The sequence below is a fragment of the Ictidomys tridecemlineatus genome, chromosome 14, assembly GCF_052094955.1.
Source record: "Ictidomys tridecemlineatus isolate mIctTri1 chromosome 14, mIctTri1.hap1, whole genome shotgun sequence".
NCBI lineage: Eukaryota > Metazoa > Chordata > Mammalia > Rodentia > Sciuridae > Ictidomys > Ictidomys tridecemlineatus.
The window spans coordinates 54,767,181-54,787,988 of NC_135490.1; the positions used below are offsets into that span (position 1 = coordinate 54,767,181).

The window sequence follows — 20,808 nt, forward strand, 5'->3', positions numbered from 1 at the left end:
TAGGTACATGGAGTATAACTCCCCATATTTTGGCTGTACATGATGAGGATTTACACTGGCCATGAATCCATACGTGAACATAGGAAAGTTACATCTGGTTCATCCTACTATCTTTCCTTTTCTCATCCCTTTTCCCTTCCCTTCATTCCCGTTTGTCTTATCCAATGAAGTCTATTCTTCCCTCCCCACCCCTTTATTGTGCATTGGCACCCACATATCAGAGAACATTCAATCTTTGTTTTTTGGGATTGGCTTATTTCATTTAGCATGATAGTCTCCATCTCCAGTTCCATCTGCTTACCAGCAAATGTCATAATTTCATCCTTTATGGCTGAGAAATATTCCTGTGTTTATGTGTGTGTATTTTTTTCCATTCATCTGTTGAATGCCACCTAGGTTGGTTCCAGAGCTTAGCTATTGTGAATTAAGGTGCAAAAAATATTGATGTGGGTGCATCCTTATGGTATGCCCATTTTAAGTACTTTGGGTATATGCCAAAGAGTGGGATAACTAGTTCAAATGCTTGTTTCATTGCAAGATTTCTGAGGGATTTCTATACTACTTTCCAGAGCTTGGGAGGTTGAAGCAGGAGAATTGCAAGTTCAAATCCAGTCTCAGCAATTTAGCAAGGCCCTAAACAACTTTACAAGACTCTGTGTCAAAATTTGAAAACAAACAAACAAACAAACAAACAAACAAAAAGCGCTGGGATATGGCTCAGTGTTAACCCCCCATGAGTTCAATTCCTGGTACTAAAACAAATAAAAGTAATGTTTCATAAATCACTTCTGAAAAAAATCTCATTAATTTTCTTAACTGGTGTTTTAAGATTAGGTCCACATACAAAAACATGTCAACCACTTGACAACCAGAACAATATTCTGCCTTCAAAATGCAGGAAATCTTGTGATTTGAAACCCTAATGAGCTTTAGGAGACATTATTCTAAGTGAAAAAAGCAAATGTAGAAGGTCGTGCTCTATGACCTCAATGAAGTGTGGAATCAAAACCAGTTGCTCTGTAAAAGCAGAGAGCAGGATGGTGGTTCCCAGGAGCTCGGGGTTTAGGAAAACAGGAGCTGTTACCCAAAGAGTACAAAACTTCAGTGATGCAGCATGAGCCAATTCTGGACATCTGTCCTACAACTGGGTCCCCACCGTGAATAACACTCTGTTGTATGCTTAAATTTGCTGCTCTGTGAGCTGGGGTTATGGCTCAGTTGCAGAGCACTTGCTTGGCACATGTGAGGTCCTGGGTTCAATCCTTAGCACCACACAAAAATAAATAAAAGAAAGGTATTGTGTCCAACTACAACTAAAAAAATTTTTTTAATTGTTCTGCTTGAAAGTGTTCTCACTACACACACACACAAACACAAACACACACAGACACACACACACATATGTGAGTGGGTGGATATGTTAATTAGCTTGATTACAGTAATCATCAATTTCACATGGTACTTTTATTTTAGTTTATTTTTAAGCAGTTGTTATTATACTAATGTATTAAGACAAGTACAAAATAACCTTGTAATCAGGGTACTGTATCAGTCAATAACAAAGGAAAGACCACTACAGTATGAAGAGATATACAAATGACTCAAGTATACAGCTTTCATAGTTAACAGACAATTTTAAATGGGAAGTTGGTTTCTTTGACAAATGGTAAATTTTCTTGAAATAGGAAAAACAATATACAGTGCTCTAAGCATGAATAATAATTCCTGCCATAAATACAAGTGCCTTGCAGAAACTCCATGCAAATTTCAATTCCATTCTCTTTGTGAGTGTGACACTGTAGCTGACTTACCAGCTCAAACACTAGGTCAAGGGAAGCCTCCTCACTTTTGTCCTGGAAGAGCTCAGTACTCAATTTATCACTGATGTCCAAATGTCCAAATCTGTTGTCTTGAAAAATCCCTGGAATATAATCAATCCATTACAATGCATATGCAGTCGGGGCTAGTAGGAATATCACTTGAAACTGAATGTGAATGTTTTCTCTGATAAGTAGATACTGATCCATAATGGGGGAGGGGGCAAGGGAGGAATGGATGAACTTTGGATAGGGCAAAGGGGAGGGATGGAAAGGGAGGGCCATGGGGGTAGGAAAGATAGTGGAATGAGATGGACATCATTACCCTAGATACATATGGGAAGACACGAATGATGTGACTCTACTTTGTGTACAACCAGAGAAATAAAAAGTTGTGCTCCATTTGTGTACTATGAATCAAAATGAATTCCGCTGTCATGTATGACTAATTAGAACAAATAAATAAATTTTTTAAAAAGTTCAGTCTGGAAGTGCCCTGCGGTCGAATGGACCACTGTCTCACCCGTGGTTTCTGGTGGAAAGCTGTGATTTGGATTGGAACCGTTTTTTCTGGAACATCAGTGGAAAGACGGGCTTCTGGTAGTTGGTCCCCCACAGGAATCAGGACAGATACATCATTTTCTTCTGTTGGACATGATGGATTAATTTCCAGAGGTTTCATTTCCATAGGTTCATGGAAACTAAACTGCTCTCATCACCACTCTCGTCTCTAGATCTAAAATCCCCATGAACTGATCCAGATTCTAGCAAAGTGTTTAACATTGGTCTCAAGACCTCTTTGAGTTCCCAATCTCTTCTGATCCTGCTTTTTCTTAGAACAGTCTTCAATGGAGTGATCTTCTCAGAGTCTCATTTGGCATCAAAGGTCATCAGAACAAGAGGCAGGCTGCACTGCACTGTCTGGCTCAGGTTCGGTGGTTTCCATTCCCATAATGTGGATCAGCTCCAATTCCTCCTCAGGGTCTAAAAACCCTACCAGAAAAGGAAGAAAGATGATCATTTACAAAATGACAATTGAATCCCATTCATTCATTAAAATATTTTGTGTTGGTTTGTGACTAAGTCACTGAAATCACTCCTCCTGTGCTGTATTTATTCTCTACCAGTCCATTTTAACTTTTAAGAAACGAAGGCTCCAAAACAGCACAAGCTATTCAAAATCAAAGCACAGGTAAAGGCAGGTGAGAAAGAATGACTTTGAACAGGACTTGGCAATTATTTGTGGACTTAACACTTTGTAATTCTGCTGGGTTATGAATTTTTATCATAAGGCCAAGGTGGGGTAGGATAGGAGACAGACATAACTGTGTCTAGATGAAGATAGCAGAGAAACACATCTCAGTTTGTGGTTCTCTTTACAGTTGTTTATGTATCATCGGCTTCATGAGTTGAGAAAAACTTGGAATCTTTGTGAGGGGGAAAAGTTCATCAAATGAAAGATAAACTTCAAAATTAAGTTGTGAACTTGGGGTATGAGTATATACAAAGAAAACAAGAGACTCTCAATTCAAGTGTTACATGGGATAAAGTCAGAAGCCTGTTAAACATTTCTATATTCATAAAGTTCCAATATACTCCAAGAATGTGAAAGGCCTAGTATGGCAATTGCCAGAAAAACATTACCACTACTGAGAAAGAATACCAGGTTTTCAGCTTCAGCAGTAACCACACTGCATACTGTGTTAAAAACCAAACAGGACCCCATTATAGGTAAAGGCCTCATTTTTGTCTCCAGAAAAGTTACATATGTGCACTTTAAAAAGCCAGTAAAGGCATATTATAGAAAGGCAGCATAAAATACACACAAAATTTCAGATACTAAATGAACTCCCCAAAGAAATTAAAATGTTCTTGCAAGAATCAGAATCCTTGAACAAAAGTGAAATTTGAGAGTATTGGCTGAGATCATGCCAAGCAAGAAAGATAATGAGCAATTGATTCTCTTCTCTTTTCCACCAAACTGAAAGGACATGTGATGCAAAAGCCTAGGCCTTAATCAAATATGCATGGAGGGTGTCCAGTACAGTGCCCAGCACAATGCACACAGTGGGTGATCCATACATATTTCTTAGCTGAATTAATGAAGAAAAAGGCATGCATTAAAGGCTAAGTTTTTGGTTGCTTGTAGGTCAAAAACAAAAACTGAGTTTTGAGAAAAACATTAAAGTCCTAATTGGAGAGATTCATAATTGATCTATAGAAAGTGAATAATCAAACTTAGAAACACAAATCACAGAGCATGGCTCATGACAAAGTGTTTGCCCAGGTACAAAAGGAAGCAGTGGAAAAAGGAGCTTTCAGAGTGAGTGGTCATCCTCAGGGAAAGCTAGGAGGCAGCCAAGCAAGGCCTGTGGTTCATCCTCTGGTGCTCCTGCCTGGAGGCACAACTGGCACAGCCCGCGGTGTTCCCTCTGCACCACCTGAAGCCCACGCATGCTCACTGACCACTCACCTGGCCCCCACCCCGCGCCGGCGGACAGGTGGGTGCGGGTTCCCTCAGGCGCTCAACCGCCGCCCCTCCCCAGCTCCAGGGCGCCCCAGGCGGCACCCAGTCCCCATCAGCGGGCACCACAGGGACAGAGGTAAGAGAGACACGGGTTGCTGCGCGCCATCCCCGCCCGCCGCGGGTCCCAGAGGCACCTCCCGGAGGACACCTGCCTGCCGGCCGCCCTGGCGCGCGGGGCAGGCAGCGTCCTAGCGGGAAAGAGGCGCCCGAAGTTCTGGTTGAGCTGCCGCGGGCCGCGGGTCTCAGGCCGCGGAAATGGCCGCCTCGGCCGGTCCGGCTCTGCACACCTGCCGGCGACGGGCGGATCGTGAGGCCGGGCCAGTGGATGCCGCGCCCGGGCAGCGCAGGTAGCGACCAGAGCGGGACCTGAGCGGCACCGCCATCCCGCAGCCTCCAGCCGTCCAGGCTTCCGTTAGCGGAAGCGGGCGCTGGGAGGGAGCGCGGCGGACAGTGCGCCCCCTGCTGGCTGGTCGGCCACTCGGCCGCCAAGCCGCCAAGGAAAGCTCAGGACTCTGCAGCTATTTCAAATCAAAGGCTGAATGTTCTCTCTGAGAAGTGGATGCTGATCCATAATTGGAGAAGGGGGGATGGAGGAACTTTGATGGGGCAAAGGGAGGGAGGGGTGGGAAGGGGGAAATGGAGGCTGGAAAGATGGTGGGATGAGATGGACATCATTACCCTAGGTCCACGTATGAATGCACAAATGGTGCATCGTGTACAACCAGAAAAATGAAAAGTTGGGCTGCAATTGTGTACGATAAATCAAAATGTATTCTGCTGTCATATACACCTAATTAAAATTAATTACTTAATTTAAAAATAAATCAGCACGCTACCAAAAAAAAAGAATTTTAAAGCTCTCTAGAAGCACATGGAGATACAAGGAAGCCAAATGATCATAAAATGTTGAGAAAGAACAGTGGGGACTTGACAGGACTCCACAATGGGCAGGAGGAGTGGCGAGATGGAGATGCTGCCTTTGAATTGTACAGTGCGTTTATTATGTTTTAACCCATTGGACAATTGTCCCATGGGATGAAATTATGACATTTGCTGGTAAGCAGATGGAACTAAAGATGGTGACTATCATGCTAAATGAAATAAGCCAATCCCAAAAAACAAGGATTGAATGTTCTCTGATATGTGGGTGCCAATGCACAATAAAGGGGTGGGGAGGGAAGAATAGACTTCATTGGATAAGACAAACGGGAATGAAGGGAAGGGAAAAGGGATGAGAAAAGGAAAGATAGTAGGATGAACCAGATGTAACTTTCCTATGTTCACGTATGGATTCATGGCCAGTGTAAATCCTCATCATGTACAGCCAAAATATGGGGAGTTATACTCCATGTACCTATAATGTGTCAAAATGCATTCCACTGGCATGTATAAGTAAAAAGAACATAAAACATTTAAAATCCATCTGCCAGAGGCTTTACCAGGGCCTATTCTGGATCACAGGGTGGGCAGTACATGGAACAGCGGTGTCAGAATGGCCCAATGAGCGCAGGAGGAATTGTGTGGTCCATGACAGGAGGGTGGGTCTGTGCACATAGTCAGTTGCCTGCCTGCTGGACCCCATTTTGCACTGTTGCAGTGGTCAAGCAGAGTCTTCTGGGCAACCAAGACACCTGCAGGGACCGAAGGAGGGGGTGACAGAAGCAGCATTGGGTGGTGGGGTGGGACATGGTTTCCACAGATAATCTTACTTCCAATAGTCCCAAAGGTGTGGACAAGTGTCCCAGCAAGGATGCAGGGTGGTGGCAGCTGCCACATCTAAGCCCTGTCAAGGTTCCACAGGATGATAGCAGCTGGCTACCTGGTTGTGTGACAGGGTGTTGGCCACTGTAAGTCCAGCATGTGGACCACTGTACCCCACAGGAGAAGATGGGGAGCGTGTTGTGGCAGTGACAAACAGACACCTGTCCCTTTGTTTCCTGCCTTTCCAGAGGGAATGGGGTGTGTGCCCTCTGATCCTTAGCCTGCCTTCTCCATTTCCTGATCCCAAGGTGGAAGCAATATGGGTCTTTGCAGTGCAGGGTCCAGCAGAGGTCACAGCTGGGTGTGGTCACAGTGATGCAATAGGCAGCAGGGACAGCAGACTACCATGCACCATGGGGCACCTAGAAGAGCATGTCCCTACACTGGTCCACAGTGGAAGCAGCCAATGTGAGTGTCAAAGTCAGAATTGTGCCTTTTCCACTGTTTCTTAATTAGAAAACACAAGGATGTTGGACGTGCTTTATGTTTGGATATGGAGTGACCAGGAGAGAAAAGCAAACACAAAACCATCAATTGCAAAATGAAACACACCTATCCCACTCCTCGAGTTGTGCCTGAATGACTTAATGTGACACAGCCACATTAATGTTTATAGCAGCTCAACTCACTAAATAGCTAAACTATGGAAGAAACCTAGGTGCCCTTTAGCAGATGAAATGGAAAAGAAAATGTGGTATAGATACACGATGGACTATTACTCAGTCATAAAAAAGAACAAAGTTATGACATTGGCAAAATAAGCTAATCCCAAAGAACCAGAGGCTGAATGTTTTCTGTGATTTGTGGATGCTAATTCACAAAAACGGGGGAGGGTGCCTAAGGAAGAATAGAAGGGCTTTGGATTAGACAAAGGGAGGGGAGGTGGCATGGGAGTAGGAGGGATAGTAGAGTGAATCAGACATTATGAGCTTATGTGCATATATGATTACATGACCAGTGTAATTCTACAACACGTACAGCTGGAAGAATGAGAAGTTATACTCCATTTATGTATGATGTATCCAAATACCATCTAGTGTCATATAAAACTAATCGACTCTGGATGGGTACAGTCATGTCCAGTAGAACCCTGGAGAGATTTTTGGAGCCACGTGGAATGACTGCCTAAGTAACCCAGAGGAAAGCAGCCTCAGAATGACCCTCTGGAGGGTGAGAATAACTGTGCGGTGGGTGTGGGAGAAGAAGCAGCGCAGAGTCAGGAGGAGCCTGAGCTCAGACCAAGTGGGGGTGGGGGTCTCTTCACCCTGGAGCCTTCCTTTGACCAACCGCCTTGGCCCAAGTCCTTTCTGCGTCACAGGTTCCATCCACACGTCACAAAGGCTAAACTCCAGTTCAGCCTTTGGTCCAAGGAGGAGCTGGCTTCTCAGCCAAGCTGCTCTGTGCTGACCAGCGTTGGACTAGTGTGGACTTGTGCCTAGTGACGAGCCCCCGTGCCCTCCATGGGCAGTCTTCTCACCAAGTGCGGTCTCAGGCTGCGCCGCAGGGCCCTGGTGGCCCGTCAAACTCCCCTGCGCCTCGCCCGGGAGGCTCCCTCTCCTCACAGGGCCCCACCCGGCTGCACCTGCCGCTCCCCCCAGCCCTGCCAGCAGGCGCTTCCTCCAGGATCCCCGACCTCCACCTCGGGGGCCTCCTGCTGCTGGCAGGGACAGAGGCCCGCTCCTCTGTCGGGGGATCCTGCTGCCCGCGTCCTGGGGGCCGTTCCCCAAAAAGCCGGTGCTATCGAGGAACAACTCCCGGATGTTCGGCCCCTGGACAGCAGTAAGGGTCCCCCCTCCTGGGCGCTGGCCACTCCTCCTGCCTCCAGTTCCTCAGCTCATCCACCAAGCTGAGGGGCCCATGACAGCTGCTCGCTGCCCTCTTGGTGCGCCTAAGGAAGCCGAGCTCAGGGCCCAGGAACATCCAGAAAACGGCAAGACCCATCAGGAGGAGGAGCAGGAGGAGGAGGAGGAGAAGGAGGAGGAGGAGGAGGAGGAGGAGGAGGAGGAGGAGGAGGAGGAGGACGAGGAGGAGGAGGAGGAGGAGGAGGAGAGGAGAAGTACGAGGAGGAGGAGGAGGAGGAGGAGGACGAGGAGGAGGAGGAGGAGGAGGAGGAGGAAGAGGAGAAGTACGAGGAGGAGGAGGAGGAGGAGGAAGAGGAGAAGTACGAGGAGGAGGAGGAGGAGGAGGAGGAGGAGGAGGAGGAGAAAGACGAGGAGGAAGAGGAGGAGGAGGAAGAGGAGAAGGACAAGGAGGAAGAGGAGGAGAAGGAGGAGAAGCCTTAAGAAGGAGGAGAAGCTGAAGGAGGAGGAGAAGGACGAGGAGGAGAAGAAGACGGAGGAGGTCACTCGGGGAGACCTCAGTGCCCTGGAGGCCAGTTCTTGGCCCCCCAATAGTGTTCTCCAGAGGCCCCCCGTGTCGCCCAAGAAGTGGATCTGCCTGTCTGCCTCCCCATCCATCCAGGGAGAGCAGGGCCTGAAGCCCACCTGTGTTCTATCCCAGGGTTGGCCCTCACTAACTGCTGCTTCCAGGAGGCCGCATAAAAGAAAGCTGCTCATGCCAGTGGCCCTGCCATCACTGATTGCCTGGCATCAGGATGGGCTGCCCCCACCTGCAAAGCGGCTACTTTTATGTTCAAAAGGCACCCTGAGGAGGGTTCAGAGTGCCAGAAGTAACCACGTGAAGCTGAGACACAGGTCGCCCAGGGCGGAAGAGAGGCTCTGGAGGACTGCACCACCACTGTCCATTCATCCTCCCCACCTGCAGGCCCTACCTGGAATGCAGGCCACCTCCCCCCACCCAATGACCCTCCCCCATCCCAATGGAATTCGAGCCTGCTGGGCCCCTGAACCTACCCATCCCTCCACCTTCCCCCTCATCTAATATTCCACTGCCTCTTCCCCAGGAAACCTCCTTCTCCCTTTAGCCCCAGTGCCCATGTTGGAATTACCCCTAATGTGTTTCACTTCCCACACCTCCTACCCAGGTCCCTTTCCCCTCCAATCCTACCTCTTCCAGAATGGAATCCCCAACCCCCATGTGCATAGATCCTCCTCCTCCTCCTCCTTCTCCTTTTCCTCTTCCTCCCCCTCCCCTCCTTCTCCTTGTCCTCCCTCCTCCTCCTCTTCCATTTCCTTCTCCTCTTCCTTCACTTTTTCTCCTGCTCCTCCTCCCCCTCCTCCTCCCCCTCCTCCTCCTCCCCTGGTCTTTCTCCTAGTCCTACTCCCTCTCTTCCTCCTCATTCCCCTTCTCCTCTTTCCTCCTGCTCCTCCCTGCTCCTCCTCCTCCTCCTCCTCCTGCTCCTCCTCCTCCTCCTCCTCCTCCTCCTCCTCCTCCTCCTTTTCCCTCTCCCCCTTCTCCATTTCCACTTCCTCCTGCTCCTATTCCTCCTCCTCTCCTCCTCTTCCTGCTCCTCCTCCTAGTGTTCCCTCTCCTTTGGCTGCTCCTCCTGCTGCTCCTCTTCCTCCTCCTCCTCATTCCTTCCCAAGACCCACTCCTGTCCCTTCCACCCCAAAGCCCAATACCCAGGGCCAGTACTCCACCAGGAGTGTCCCTCCCATCCTAATAGCCATGTCATCGGCTCACCTTCCCCAGAATCCGCTGTGCTGCCTGAGGACACGGCCATGGACACCACTCCCCCTTCCATGGCGGTCATTTTGTCCTCTCCTACATCCAGTGGCAGCAGTGTCCATGGCCATAGGCAGCACAGGCAGCCAGCAAAGGGACAAGTCCTCCCCAGCCCTGCTGCTCCTCTTCCTCCTCCTCCTCATTCCTTCCCAAGACCCACTCCTGTCCCTTCCACCCCAAACCCCAATACCCAGGGCCAGCAATCCACTAGGAGTGTCCCTCCCACCCTAATAGCCATGTCATCGGCTCACCTTCCCCAGAATCCCGCTGTGCTGCCTGAGGACACGGCCATGGACACCACTCCCCCTTCCATGGCAGTCATTTTGTCCTCTCCTACATCCAGTGGCAGCAATGTCCATGGCCATAGGCAGCACAGGCAGCCAGCAAAGGGACAAGTCCTCCCCAGCCCTGCTGCTCCTCTTCCTCCTCCTCCTCATTCCTTCCCAAGACCCACTCCTGTCCCTTCCACCCCAAACCCCAATACCCAGGGCCAGCACTCCACTAGGAGTGTCCCTCCCACCCTAATAGCCATGTCATCGGCTCACCTTCCCCAGAATCCCGCTGTGCTGCCTGAGGACACGGCCATGGACACCACTCCCCCTTCCATGGCAGTCATTTTGTCCTCTCCTGCATCCAGTGGCAGCAATGTCCATGGCCATAGGCAGCACAGGCAGCCAGCAAAGGGACAAGTCCTCCCCAGCCCTGCTGCTCCTCTTCCTCCTCCTCCTCATTCCTTCCCAAGACCCACTCCTGTCCCTTCCACCCCAAACCCCAATACCCAGGGCCAGCACTCCACTAGGAGTGTCCCTCTCACCCTAATAGCCATGTCATCGGCTCACCTTCCCCAGAATCCCACTGTGCTGCCTGAGGACATGGCCATGGACACCACTCCCCCTTCCATGGCGGTCATTTTGTCTTCTCCTGCATCCAGTGACAGCAATGTCCATGGCCATAGGCAGCACAGGCAGCCAGCAAAGGGACCAGTCCTCCCCAGCCCCCCAACCCTTCAGTTCTCTCAACCCAACCGCAATCTGTCCCATTCCATTGTCCCACCACCCGCCCCTCAGCCTGCTTCTAGGCACCCTGCTGGACAGCAAAGAGCCTCTCTTCCCAATGCCCCCACGGTTACCACACTGCCAGTGCAGGACCACTCACCGGCCTCCACCCTGGCACAGAGGGCATCAGCACCACCAACCTCCCAGGCTGCCAGTGAAGAGCCCATGGATACGACCCCTCCTTCGAAGGCTGTCAAGTTCTAGTCACCTCCTGCCTGCCAAGTTCTTACACTGACTCAATTTGGTAAGCAGGGCAGACACGTCGACAGCTATTTCTATATTGTAGGCCTGGTGCCACATATTTGCGATTTGTTGGCTTTTCACATAATAGCTGAAGACATAATCACCAATGAAGCAGTGCATATGTATACGTGCACACACACACACACACACACACACACTCACACACACACATACACAGAAATGCCACAGTGTTTGTCTCTAAGTTTCAGAAGTAGGCAAACTTGAAAATTTTCTGAAACTATAAAGGAGACTAAAGAGATGTGATAAGTGTATGAACTGTGGGAGCCTGGACTTAAATCAAGCATGGAGGATGACAACAGGACAACTAAGAAACTGGGCTATAGACTAGAGGAAAGTATTGTGTCAATGTTAGTTTCCTGAATGTAGGAATTTTCCAGGGTTATGGGAGAGAATGTGCTGTCCTGGACAATTCACAGCACAGTAAAGGCATTAAGTGCACAGGGGTAGGAGACACAAATACTCTTCTCAAACTGTTCAGAAAGGTTGAATTAGGGAAAGAGGCAAGATAAAGTACATGTGGCAAAATGTGAAAAGTCTGTGACTCCTCCTAGACATTCCAAAGAACTCTCATGGAGAGACAGGAAATAAAGTTTGTCCAGGCAGTTTCAGTGGTCTTCCCTCGCCCACTAGGAAGAAAAGTTTGGCATTCATTTGCAAACACACTTCAATATTTCACATGTATAGATGAATCTTTCAACTATTATAATATAGACCTGTCTCCCTCATTAATGATGTGTTAAAAATCTGTAAAAGCTGTTTGCTCAGCAAGATTACTTCAACAAGATTGATTAGATCAATTAGGAAAGAATTCCCATATGGAATTCTCTTAACAGTATTTCTAAAGTTTGAAAATCCTGCAGAGTAAAAAATATCTAAAATTACTATAAAGAGTAAATGACAATGGATTGGAACTGATGTAACAATGACTGCAGATTGTGTTTACATAGAAAAACACAATTGGGCTTTACAGGAGGAAATGTGAGCAGGCCAGAAACAGGGCAGCAATGAAGTTACGTAAGTTGTCAAGAGTTTGATAGCACCATGACGTTGATCATAAAACTCTTCCATGATGTGTGTCCTCATGAGAACCCTGAGGTGCCCGTTTCCATGACTCTGTACACTATGCTTTGCTTTGCTTCACATTCTCTATATTGAAGAAGCTGGAGTAGAGCAGCTTTCTATTTCTCAGAAAGATTAAATTTAATCTCAATTAAAGGAAGACCTTTCTAACATGTGGGACATGAGTAGTCACATTGGGTCTGGCCTTGTGATCCTCAGGTGGCGTATTTGTCGTCAAATATAGCAGTTGACCTTGTGGGGAGGATCAGTATTCAGGGTCAGTACCAAGCAGCAGAGAACTCAGCCCATCACAGGTCGAAAGCAGAGCACTGCAGCACCAAGGGAATGGGGTTCTTGACTCAGCTAACCATTGGCGAATTAGGCTAAGGCTTGTTGAATATTTGTTGATACTTGCCCTCAACTAGCTTTGAACTATGAATAAATATATCTGAGCCGCTGGCTCCGACAGAGGGCAAGATGGAAGCACCCAATAGAGAATACTATGAACCAATGTTCTTTTCCCTGGAAGTGTCTTTCTTACTCTGATTTTTCTACTCCTTCCCATTTGCAGGCCCCACCTCCTTGGCCATAGGACCCAAGTCACCACCTGGACTGGCCCATCAGGAAACTCAAACTTCCCCAAAGAAACAAAGCCTTCAAGGTGGAGAGGTGTTCCATATGGAGACCACCCAAGTGGAGGAAGGGGAAAAGAAAATCAGACACACTGGCATGCGGACTGGTCCACACTGTTTATTTTTTGCATTAGCTTCAACCAAAGGAGGAACGGTAGTTTTATTGTCTCAGTGAGACCCTCGATATCATTCATTGTCTTCTGAAGAGACTTCTGGTCACTGCGGAATAGAAGAAAAGATACTCATGCTCAAATTCCATTCCACTGTAAAGTGCACAAAAAGAGTACTACCACATGAAAAATTCATGTGTCAGGAAAAAGAATTCTTGAAAGAATGATCACAATTTTTATTAGATGTTTTGGCCATGAGTCATTTATTCCCTTTATGATTTTTTTTTAAATTTCTGGGGAACTAAAGTAGAACTTGCAAATGAGAAAAGTTAACATTCTTCACTTTTAATAAAATATGGGTGTGTTTTATAAACTAATTCATAGATCTTACATCTTATTAGCTTCATCTCTTTAATTCCAATCTGACAACGAGAATAACTGCTCAATAAACTTAAGATAATACTACTAACCTGAATAAAAAACAGATTAATAATAAGATTTCATCAGTTCATCTGTCAAATCAATACTTAGGAATTAATTGTGCATTGTCAATTTCATTTTAGTTTACTTAGTACTATATATTTGGGTGCTTCCCTATGATTTTGATCTAAATATATAAGGAAATAATATTTTTAGATTGCTATAATAAAATCTGTCAAAGTTATGTTTATTTTTATGGTAATTTTTTTCTCTTCCATTTCAAAGTGTGAGGGAAAAGAAATTTATCTGTTCAAATTCTATTTTATGTTTTGTTTTAACAATTACCAAAAGTCTTTCTTGAATATATATATATATATATATATATATATATATATAATTTCTGGAATAGGATGATTATGATAAAATGTGAGGATACAACTAGAGTAGTAGTTACAACACTAACTCCATATGCAATGTGAAGGTCAAGAGTAATTACTCATTCATAAGTATTTATTGAGTATATTCTCTGCATGGTACTACCTATAAATTGGTGATGAGCAAAATAAATATGGCCATTACTTTCAAGTAATTTCAGACTAATGGGAGGGTAATGCTTTTAGGAAACAAAAGTCTGAAAGAATTGCAGTGTTTAAGCACTCTATCATAATTCCCTTGGTGACAGGGACAGAGACTGGAGACAATAAAGATCTTTTTTGTCTTAGTTTGGAGGAAGTAACTAATTTTCATATATAAAAGTGTGGTTATGTTAGGAGACATCAGAGGACAGTAAGGTAATAAGGGATATAGAAATACTGTGGTTTGCCTAACTAATGGGGTGATTTCCATCAGGAAGGATAGAAACTATGTAAAGTTTGAGGTGTAACCTAAAAACTTAAGCTGCAGTTATAAAGAATGCTCTGGGAGAGCAGTAAATTGAATGTAACTAAAAGAGATCACTTTAAGGAAAAATACTAGACAATACAAGAAAAGAAAATGCTACAAGGGAGAAAGGAATATAAACAGACATACAAATATCTGAAAACTTCCAAAAGATCAGGAATCATGCCTGTGGACCTTGGGAACCTAAAACTTAGAAAGAATTCAGAAAGAACTTGTTAACACAATTATGGGAAGTTAAGAGCGTATGACGAAAGTAGTTTTCACTGTATATATGTTATAGTCTCTTAAGTTAACTCCTCCTAAGTGGAGTCATCATTCACTGCATTGTCTATGTTGAGTTTGTGTGTATAAATACAATCCAAACAAAGTGACATAACACATTCAATTAGTGTAACCCACCCAGGAAGCTCAGCCCAGGCTGTGGGCTTGAACTCACCAACCCTTCAACCCTGAATAGCAGCAATGGGCTGCTTGGTCTTGTGGATATGATGTCAACCCAGATGCCCTTGTGCACATCACTCAACAGCTGGCTAGGCTTTCCTATAGTGCAGTGCAGGGGTTTAGAGTCTCCAGGACAGGCTTGGACTTTGTCACAGGTGGGCTGGATATGGGACATCATATCCAGACTTACCATTTGCCAGCTTCCCTCTCAGGCATGAAGTGGTCTTGAAACCTGCACTGCTGGGCCTGGAGGGAAAGCTGGTCTTGAAGTGCTCATTCAAGTCCTGGGGTCCACACTGAAGCCCAGGGTTAAACACTGTGTATCTAAAACACTCACTGTGGAGCCTAGAGGAGATCTGCATGTATGCCTGACCTGACACCATCACAAAACCCACACTCTGGTTTGATGGTAACCTGCTTGATCTGAGCTGGGCAATTTTCCTGACCTTCAACCTGGCTAAGATATTCATTGCTAGCTAAAGGGGCTTCCTAAAAACTCACGTATTTGCCTCCATGGCCTTGCTCTTGCCCCGCAAATGTATGTAAATTTTATTGTTTCTAGTTTTTCTGACTCTTTTTATGCACCTATCTTGCTTTCTGATTAGATGTCAAAGAAAGGTGTGACATATGTTCATGGTAATGTGTGGAGCTAGACATTATGCAAATTTGGAATAACAACATGTTTTGTGTGTGCAGAAGATTGAGCCAAAGGTGCTCTTCCATTGGGCTTTACAAAACTCTTTTACTTTTTATTCTAAGACAGGGTCTCACTACTTTGGGGATACTACCCTAGAACTCAACAACTTCTTGCCTCAGCCCCTGAATTACTGGGATTATAGGAATGCACCACCACACCTGGATTGACTAATAATTTTTAAGTCCCTTTCCCTTATTTCTTAAATTTGAACCACATATTTTAGAGGAAAGCCTCATCTTCACCACGGTATGGAATGTAATCTCCCATTGAACAGCATGGTCCAGTGCTGCCTGAGAATCTGGGCTAAGCACTGTGTGTCCTGGGCTCACTAGGTCACTTCTGGTCATCATTACTGGGGGGTGGATGTGGGAACATGTATAGATTGGGACCTGGAAGATAATGTAGCTTTCCATCTCTGTTTAAGACAAGCAAGTGGCCAATGAGCCAGGAGGCCCTTGTGACTCTCAAGATCCTACCTCTGTGGTTAGGTCATTTATCATCCTTTGTGCTCTGTCTATCCCTCCAGTTGCCAGCATAGCACCAGCCCGTGGAGGAGAACCAGTTGCTACCCAGGAGCCCTGCCTTTCACCTTGAACCCTCCCATCAAGTGCCCCAGGACAGTGTTCAGACAAGCCATTGACCTTCCCTCTCCACAGCCTTTGTAGCACTACTCAGTGGTGAAAATCACCTCCTACAGCACTGGTCAATCTCTTTCCTCCTCTGTGGCTCCAGAACTCCAGGTTCACAGGCAGGTTTCTATCCAAATATGACAGATGAATCCCTTCCCTTCAAGGCAATGGAATGTGTGAGAGGAAGGTGATTCTGGTACCAGGGTGTCAGCCCATATGAGAAGACAGAGAGCCTGATAATGGCTTGTCTTCAAACACAAGGAAATGGTAACTGAAACAGTGGGGGAGGTCCTGGGTGTGTGGGAGAAAGAATGCTATGAAACCGTGGCTGCCTCTCCCTGAAATCTGAAAAGTTAGAACAGCAGAGCATCTCCATGCCCAGATAAATAAAGGTTGACCCCAGGTACTTCCCCTATTTAAGGGATACTGGGCTCCTTGGGTGACCCAAAGCCTGAAACTAAGGGACATACAATCCAATTCATGAACCATCACACATGGAACTCCCTGACAGTGCCAAAAAATGACTAGCATAGGAGGGTAGAGGTGCTTTGATCCTCAGGCCAGGGCCAGTGGTCCCCCCAAACAGGCTACTATCCCCCAACCCAGCAGGACTGACAACGTATCAGCTAGATTCGAGGAGCCCACTGCCCCTTCTAGCCACACCAGCCCATGATTTCCCAAACACATTCGTACCATCCCCACTCCAGCTATCCTATGTACCAAGTGCCCACTGGGATCCTGCCAGCTAAGTGGACCCACCCTTCCTTTCACTGTGACAGGAGCCTGCATCCTTGGAGATACACAGCTTAAAGGCGTAATTGCCATTAATGAATCTCTTGGACAGATGAAGATAGTGGGGTTGGAGGTTTGGTAGGAAACAACCTGCAGCCCTCCAAGTCCAGACAAGACCAGCAAAGAGACGGACTGCAGCTCACAATACAATCCCTTGTAGATCTTTGAGGCTTTCAGGGTAGCCTGCCCTCCACCACTTCAGCCTCGTATGGTAGGGCATGGGGGTGCAGGTCTGGGAGATGTCTTTGGAGGGACCAGCCTCCTCCATGTGCAGGTTCTCACTAGGCCACCCCTCTCTGCCCTGCCACCAATAGCCAGGCAGTTCATGACAGGGGAGTTGCGATTCTTCCCCTGTCTGGTCCCACTGGTTCTCTTCCTTGTCCCTCCATATCTGATCAGGCTTTGGGCACTAGATGGGGTCACCAGCCTCTTGACCCTGAGACATCTACCTCCTAGTCCAGGTGAGTTCAGTTTGCACCCCCGCCTGGAGGGCAGATTACTTGGCCAGTGAGGACAGTGTTTGGGTAAGAGGGTGTCACCTGGTCATGCAGCATACATGGGATGGGGCTCTAGCATACATGGGATGGGGCTCTCCAACAGGGTCATGTTCCATCTTCTACATCCGGCTTGTGGCTTTTGCCAAAGTTGCCATGAATTTAGGCACTGGAGTTGGGTTTTCAAAATAAAAGGAGCTTTCTGTCTGCTCAGGACCCCAGAATGAACAAGGGGAAATGTAGAAATAGCTCACCATGCCCTTTGAGAGCCCTGCATTTTGTCCAGGAGATGTACTCAAAGCTGCTTGCTGTGGCCATTATGCCAGGTGCATGGGGCATGGAGAGGTATGGGGTTGGGGACAGGAACAGAATTCAGGTGCTACCCAGTGGGTGTCCCTTCCCCACCAAGCACCAGTTTCCAATCCTGATGCCTCTTCCTTCCATGCACAGGCTCATCTCCAGTGCTGGTTAGATCCTTTCCTACCTGCAGTTCTCAGCAGCAAGTGCTCATCTGTGCCTGTGAAGGTGAGAGGGCCCCTAGGCTTTGGGAGCCACAAAGGCCACTGCCTGGCTGAGTGGTAGTGTTCAGGCCTGTAGGCCTGGAGGGGTCCACAGCTTCCTTGGGAGGCAAGTTCTGGCTTCTGCCCTCCAGGATCCTTGGGCACCAAAGCCATGAGAGTGACTCTAAAGTCTGCAGAGGAGGAGTCCAGCTCCTTACCTGGGTGACCAGGTCCACCACTGGGCAGAAAAGATCACTGTGGCCAGGCTCTTGTACTCTGACTTCTCACACTAAGAGATGCCACCGCAGCTGTCCAACCCTCCAGGAGATTGCAAAGTCTGCACACTTCCTTGGCAAGAGGGTATGTCCCTGCCCTGCTGCAAAGGTCATCAGAGACATTATTGGAGAGCTGGATCCTAACTACTAGAGGGGCATGGGACTGAGTGGGGAAATTTTCCCAAACCAGGAACCTACCCAGAGCGTGGGTACCCAGCCCACAGATGAATTCAGAGTTTAAGCACAGCCAACCCTGGTCAGCAATCCCTGAACCTCTAGTTGTAGGTTTTAATGATGAAAATAGAATATAAACATTAATAACACCCTCATCCTTAAGATGAATAAGCTCTCACTTGATATTCAAAGGAGAAAATAACTTTAGAGAAGTTCAATTCCATAGAATTTATCTGAGCAAGCAGAAATACAAAAATCAACAACTGGAATGACTGGATTCTCTGAAAGCCCTCACAATCACAAAATGTCCATGGAACTAATGTGTGCAGTGCCATGTGGCAGTATTTACGAACTGAAGTGAGGCACAAAATCCTTTCCTTGCTTACAACAATATTACGACTCTGCATTGGCCAAGTTCAGCTGCTGTACTTGCCTGAGCCAAGGCTATTCAAGAAACGAGGCTGTCAGTCAGTCAAACTACTAAATTGTATTGCAGTTTTCAAAAGGACTCAGTTTGAGTCCCTACATAGGTTTGCCACTGATGTCTGCCTGGACAGCTGGACCCTTGGAGACTCTACTGCTGCACAGTCTGAACAGCCAAGCCTGAGCCTTGCTTGCAGTGCCTCTGGGCCCCACTGCAAACCTACTGGAGGACCTGCCAGAGAGCACACCAAATGCATAAACTGTGGTTCCATCTAGACACTACTTGGTGGTAGGAGGGAACTGGTCCCTACCTGTGCAAAGCCTGCAGCCTCTACACTAAGTTGAATGACCTCAGTGTGCCCCGCATCAAGCAGCAGAAGCACGCGCCTTCATCTTGGTGGCTAGGACTATCCCATGACAACTGGCACACCACCATCATGACCTTATGCTGCAGAAACGCTGAAGGCAAACCTGCGTGCAATGCCTGTGGACTCTATCAGAAACTCCATGCAGTGCCTCAACCTCTTCCTATGAAAAAAACAGGGAATTCAAACCAGAAAACCAAAACCTAAAAATAATGAAGTCAAAGACTTGTTCTCCTAACAGCAATAATTTGGTTCTTGTGACTCCAACTTCTCTATCTTCTAACTCAGAGGATTACAGCAGAACTACTTCCCCTCCAACAGTTCCAATAGCCTCAGGGACAGGAGCCCCTGTGAGGTCTGCTGCAGGAGAGGGCACCAACCCTGAATACATCAAGCTCCATTATTCAGGTCAAATGGGCTCCACATAGGCTTCAGTCTGGCCTTGCCAGCTGAAGTCACATCCTCAGTGGGACAGGATTCCTATTGTGCTCCGGCCCTGGCCTCAGCCCTTGTGACAACGAGGTGGGGAGGGATCCACCCAAGAAGGCCTTGCACCTCTTGTGTCTGAATTTGTCCAGCAGCCCAGACTGTGGGGACCGTGTAGACAGTGCATCCCACCCATGTGTGATTTCCCCAGGAGGCTTGCTAAAGAGAAAAAGAAGATGAAGCTCCTCTAGGAAAGGGCCAGTGTGTGAAAACATGGCCTGCTCCATTGGGCCAGGGACACTTCCAGCCAGTCTGCCACAGGTTGGCTCCTAAACTGCTTGCAGAAACTGGGACTAGGAACAGGGCCAATTGCCTGCTAAGGAAAATGCAGAGATTCTTTCCAACAAAGTTCTATGTGAATTGCCCCAAATCATGTGTTTCTTCTGATCAATTATTTTGATCAATCAATATTGGTTATTCCAGAATTTCTGCACACCTCTTCCACATGCATATTTCACAAGCATTCGTGGAGAAGATCATTGGAGGCTGTTTGGCACAGTCTTGAAGACTCAGTGAGTTCCTGGCTCTCTTGTCAAAATATTGTTCAGTTTGCAAGACTGAGTAGTGACTCCAACAGACTCTGCGACTGATGTTTCTCAAAGGTCATCTTGCCTGACTAGTCTGAGGTCAGCTGGAATTTGTGCATAGGTAGCAAGCAAGATATTATTCTTCCATGCATATATTTTTTTAAATAAGTGAAATTTCCATTACAGCAATCAGAGTGAAATCATTTGCAGAAGGTGGGACAACATTTTTATAATGAATGTAAAAATTTACCTTAATGTTACTTTAAATAATTTAAAAGAATAATATGAACTTAAACCTTCTTATTCTTCTTTACATTTATTTTGCATTTCTATATTCCTGATTGTTTAAGAGAACTATTTCAAGAAAAACCTTTTTTTCAGAAAATTTTGCTTCTTTCCATTTGTTAAGAATTTTTAAACAAGAATTCCAACATATGCCCTTTCTTTTACTGTGGAATATGTACTGGAAAAATAGCAACAGAACTTTACCACCTAGTGAACAACACTTGTAAATATTCTAAGCATCTATGAATGCTCTGATGAAGTCTGTATAGTCTGCTAACCCACAGGCTGGTTAACATTAATTTTTTTAAAAAATGCAGTGTCATATGGAAACCTATTTTGATAGAATTTTTAAAATAAAAGGATATTGTTTTTTTCTGTAGAAAGTGATATAAATTTTTTTATTGTGCTCCCTTTTTTTGTTGTTGTTGTTACTGTGACCCAAATCCCTAACAAGAACATCCATCGTAGAAGAAGAAAAGATATTTTCACAATATCAGAGGTTTCAGTCCATGATCAGTTGGCACCATTTCTTTGGGCCAGAGCAGAGGCAG

At 46.5% G+C, this 20,808-nt stretch overlaps 1 long non-coding RNA gene across 1 annotated transcript in view; it reads right to left on the bottom strand.

Moving 5' to 3' along the window:
• Positions 1-20,808, bottom strand: part of LOC144370425 (uncharacterized) — a 67,408-nt gene that overhangs the window by 17,560 nt on the left and 29,040 nt on the right. The gene's annotated exons all lie outside the window — the stretch shown is intronic.